At 61.1% G+C, this 5,000-nt stretch overlaps 1 non-coding gene across 1 annotated transcript in view; it reads right to left on the bottom strand.

The window, feature by feature from the left end:
• LOC149063315 (small subunit ribosomal RNA) overlaps positions 1 to 2,368 on the bottom strand; it is a 2,488-nt gene extending 120 nt beyond the window's left edge. The window contains exon 1 of the ribosomal RNA XR_016189989.1: positions 1 to 2,368. This exon is cut by the window's left edge and continues 120 nt beyond it. This is a non-coding gene — a ribosomal RNA (small subunit ribosomal RNA).
• Positions 2,369 to 5,000: the final 2,632 nt, after the last annotated feature.

The raw sequence follows: 5,000 nt of genomic DNA, 5'->3' as shown, positions 1-5,000 counted from the left end.
ACGCGCGTCCAGTCCGAAGACCTCACTGCGGTCGTTCAATCGGTAGTAGCGACGGGCGGTGTGTACAAAGGGCAGGGACGTAATCAACGCGAGCTGATGACTCGCGCTTACTGGGAATTCCTCGTTCACGTGGAAAAATTGCAAGCCACGATCCCTAAGCACGAAGGAGGTTCAGCGGGTTACCCGGAAGCCTGTCGGCCCAGGAATGTTAACACACGCTGATTCCTTCAGTGTAGCGCGCGTGCGGCCCAGAACATCTAAGGGCATCACAGACCTGTTATCGCTCAGTCTCGTGCGGCTATTTTCGTCCGCCGCCTGTCCCTCTAAGAAGAGTTTAAGCTCCTGGGAGCCGGCGGTAGCCCTAGTAACGTATCGTGATCCGCCGGCGACGGCCGCGAACGCGGCGCGCTTCACCGCGGAGCCCAGCGCACGACTGACGCACGGCGACCGGAGGTTGCCCCCCGACCCCCGCACGCCCGCCGCACGCCGGGACGCGGATGGCGCGGCCGCGCCCGACGACCGCCGTGGACGACGGGCGAACGCGTTCGGGGATACCGGGCCGAGCCGACGGGAACGCGAACGCAGACGGCCGAAACCGCCGGCGCCGCGCCCACGCCGACCCGGGTTTACCCGCCTAGTTAGCAGGACAGAGTCTCGTTCGTTATCGGAATTAACCAGACAGATCGCTCCACCAACTAAGAACGGCCATGCACCACCACCCACCGAATCAAGAAAGAGCTCTCAATCTGTCAATCTTTCCGGTGTCCGGGCCTGGTGAGGTTTCCCGTGTTGAGTCAAATTAAGCCGCAGGCTCCACTCCTGGTGGTGCCCTTCCGTCAATTCCTTTAAGTTTCAACTTTGCAATCATACTTCCCCCGGAACCGAAAAGCTTCGGTTTCCCGGAAGCTGCCCGCCGGGTCGTTAATGAAACGCCGGCGGATCGCTAGCTGGCATCGTTTACAGTTAGAACTAGGGCGGTATCTGATCGCCTTCGAACCTCTAACTTTCGTTCTTGATCATACGAGAACGTACTTGGCAAATGCTTTCGCGTCAGTTCGTCTCGAGACGATCCAAGAATTTCACCTCTAACGTCTCGGTACGAATGCCCCCGCCCGTCTCTGTTGATCATTACCTCCGGTCCCGAAAACCGGCCCGGCGGGACGCGCGGGCGACTGGCGCCCGCGGCCCGGCGGCCCGCGCACGGAAACGCCCCGGAGGGCGGTTTCGCGCGCCCGCGAAGGGCGGAGATGCGCGGGACCGAGGTCTTGTTCCATTATTCCATGCGACCAGTATTCAGGGCCTTTTGACGAGACGGCCGTGAAGCCGCCCCGCCAGATTTGAGCCTGCTTTGAGCACTCTAATTTGTTCAAAGTAAACGTGTCGGCCCGCCGACGGCACTCGGTGAAGAGCACCGCGCAGCAAGATTGGAGTAGGCGGCCGCCGTCGTCGAACCCCGACGGCCGCGCGACGCGTGGCCGCGCGGCGCGCCGGGAGCACGAGACACGTGTCCGCCTGCCGACAATACGTCCGGCCGACGTGCCGGTAACTAACACCCCGAGACGGCTGACGAGCGCGACGGCGACCGCGCCGACGGGACACGTGGTCCCGCGGCACGGCCGGCCGCGACACGCCGGACCGCCAGGGTGGTCCGGCACCGCCCAGACACAGATCCGACTACGAGCTTTTTAACCGCAACAACTTTAATATACGCTATTGGAGCTGGAATTACCGCGGCTGCTGGCACCAGACTTGCCCTCCAATTGATCCTCGTTTAAAGGTTTTAAAGTGTTCTCATTCCGATTACGGGGCCTCGGATGAGTCCCGTATCGTTATTTTTCGTCACTACCTCCCCGTTCCGGGAGTGGGTAATTTGCGCGCCTGCTGCCTTCCTTGGATGTGGTAGCCGTTTCTCAGGCTCCCTCTCCGGAATCGAACCCTGATTCCCCGTTACCCGTTACCACCACGGTAGGCATGGAACCTACCGTCGACAGTTGATAAGGCAGACATTTGAAAGATGCGTCGCCGGTACGGAGACCGTGCGATCAGCTCGAAGTTATTCAGAGTCACCAGGTCTTTGCGCGGGCCGCGATCGGGACGCGCACGAAGCGCGCCGCGACGGGCCGGTTTTGATCTAATAAAAGCGTTCCTCCCGCGCGCGACGCCCGAGAGCGCCGCGACGGTCGGAACTCTGTCGGCATGTATTAGCTCTAGAATTACCACAGTTATCCAAGTAACTTGGGTACGATCTAAGGAACCACAACTGATTTAATGAGCCTTTCGCGGTTTCACCTTAATGCGGCTTGCACTGAGACATGCATGGCTTAATCTTTGAGACAAGCATATGACTACTGGCAGGATCAACCAGGGATCTCGGGTTTACTGCTACCGCGCCCCGCGACCGCCACGCGCGTGGCGGCCTGGGACGCGTGCGTCCGAGCGCCGGTCCGACGCCCCGCGGAAGGGGGCGGCGAGCCGACGCCGAGGGCGATCGCGTGGCCGGGACCGCTGTGGGTCACGGCCGCGCGACCGACCGCGGTTCAACAACAACAAAATGTGTGTGTGGTGTGGTCGGCACACGGAGTGCGACACGTTGACGAGACGGACCGGGTGACGGTCGACCGCCGGGTTCGGGTGACGGTGTGTGCACGGGTCCCCGGCGAGCGTACCGAGACCGGCTCTCGCCCGATTCGTAACGGCCCCCAGCCGAGATCGAGGGGGAAGCCGGGACGCGACGCGAAGTCCGCCGTCCCGTGGCTTCGCCCCGGCGACCGCCGGGCGCGGCGACGATGGCCGGCCGCGGCGGGAATGTTCTGGCGTCGAGTGTTCGTGACACGCGGAACGGTAACGGGAGTCGTCATCGGTGTGGATTGGCGCGCGCCGCGCAAACACCGGCTGGTGGACGCGCGGCGCCGGTTGAGTTTCGCCACTCGGATTGCGAGATGGGTCGGCGGCCGAAACGCGGACGCGTGTCACCTTCCGCCGGCTCTCACCGGACCGGCCACTCAACCGACGGTGTCCCGCGTACGTGGACGACCGTCAGTTGGCGGCGACCGGTGGGCGCCGCGAGGTGTACGCGCCGTCTTCGGCGTCGCCCGTGGCTTTGCTGTTGTGGTGTTCGTGATCGGCGGCCGGCCGTCGACTGCAACGCCGACGACCGAACCGCTCACAAATTTACAAAATCCCGGGTTTTTCCACCTTAATGGCGTAGCGTCGTTCGTGTAACAGTGGACGCGCGCCCGTGGACTACCGCAATCCGCGCCCGTATCGGATCCCCCCGCCCGAACACTAATACCCCCGCCACAATCGCATTTCGCCTAACGTTGTTACAAGTCGTCGACCACCGTACGCACGCCGCTTGGCGGCACGGCACGAAAAAAAGTGGCGGGACGCAAATCTAGCCGGCCGACCACCTACGACACCGACCACCGGGCGCGCGGATTGGGACAGTGATAATACATTTCGTCTAACCGACCACCCGTAATGGCGTAGCGTCGCTCGTGCAACAGTGGACGCGCGCCCGTCAACTACCGCAATCGGCGCGCGTATCGGTTCCCCCCACCCGAACACTAATACCCCCGCCGCAATCGCACAATCGAAAAATATTTAAAAATCGCATCACGTCCGTCGGACCTACTATTCCTGATAGTATTCGGTGCGCCCGACGAGATCACCTCTTTGGTTCGTCCACCGAACACCGACCGATAACGAGTTATTGGGTTTGGAAAAAATCGCGATCCAAAAACTCCGGTTTCGAAACCCCGTGCAACGTCGACGTCCGGGCAGCCCGCATGCGACCTACCCCGGCTCGACGGACCACCGTGGACGGTCGACTGGAAAATAAAACGTGTTCATCGTAAACGACGTTAGGACGCGCGTAACAGTGCTACGTAATTTTTTTTCACCCGACCACCCGACATGAACAAATCTTCTCCCGTCCCACCGACCGCGGTCTACCCGGGCAACCCCGAGCGCATTTCGTCTAACCGACCACCCGTGACGTTGTTACAAGTCGTCGACCACCGTACGCACGCCGCTTGGCGGCACGGCACGAAAAAAAATGGCGGGACGCAAATCTAGCCGGCCGCCATGCGGTCCCGAGTAGCAGTACCGGCCGACCGCCTACGACACCGACCACCGGGCGCGCGGATTGGGACAGTGATAATACATTTCGTCTAACCGACCACCCGTAATGGCGTAGCGTCGCTCGTGCAACAGTGGACGCGCGCCCGTCAACTACCGCAATCGGCGCGCGTATCGGTTCCCCCCACCCGAACACTAATACCCCCGCCACAATCGCACAATCGAAAAATATTTAAAAATCGCATCACGTCCGTCGGACCTACTATTCCTGATAGTATTCGGTGCGCCCGACGAGATCACCTCTTTGGTTCGTCCACCGAAAACCGACCGTTAACGAGTTATTGGGTTTGGAAAAAATCGCGATCCAAAAACTCCGGTTTCGAAACCCCGTGCAACGTCGACGTCCGGGCTGCCCGCATGCGACCTACCCCGGCTCGACGGACCACCGTGGACGGTCGACTGGAAAATAATACGTGTTCATCGTAAACGACGTTAGGACGCGCGTAACAGTGCTACGTAATTTTTTTTCACCCGACCACCCGACATGAACAAATCTTCTCCCGTCCCACCGACCGCGGTCTACCCGGGCAACCCCGAGCGCATTTCGTCTAACCGACCACCCGTGACGTTGTTGCAAGTCGTCGACCACCGTACGCACCCGCGTAAATCGAACGCTGCACGCCGCGTGGCTGCACGGCACGAAAAAAAATGGCGCCGCCTGCGCGGGCGGGACGCAAATCGCGTCCCGCTAGCCGGCCGCCAGGCGGTCCCGCGTAGCAGTGCGGCCGACCACCTACGACACCGACCACCGGGCGCGCGCGGATTGGGACAGTGATAATACAACATGCACACTGTCCTTATTACCATCTGGTAATTTTTTTTTCACCCGACATGAACAAATCTTCTCCCGTCCCACCGAC

The sequence above is a fragment of the Diuraphis noxia genome, unplaced genomic scaffold (assembly GCF_037042655.1).
Source record: "Diuraphis noxia isolate RWA-SAM2 unplaced genomic scaffold, SU_Dnox_SAM2 contig0001, whole genome shotgun sequence".
Lineage (NCBI taxonomy): Eukaryota > Metazoa > Arthropoda > Insecta > Hemiptera > Aphididae > Diuraphis > Diuraphis noxia.
The sequence above is the reverse complement of the archived record's forward strand: the minus strand, read 5'-3'. Positions and strand labels throughout refer to the sequence as shown.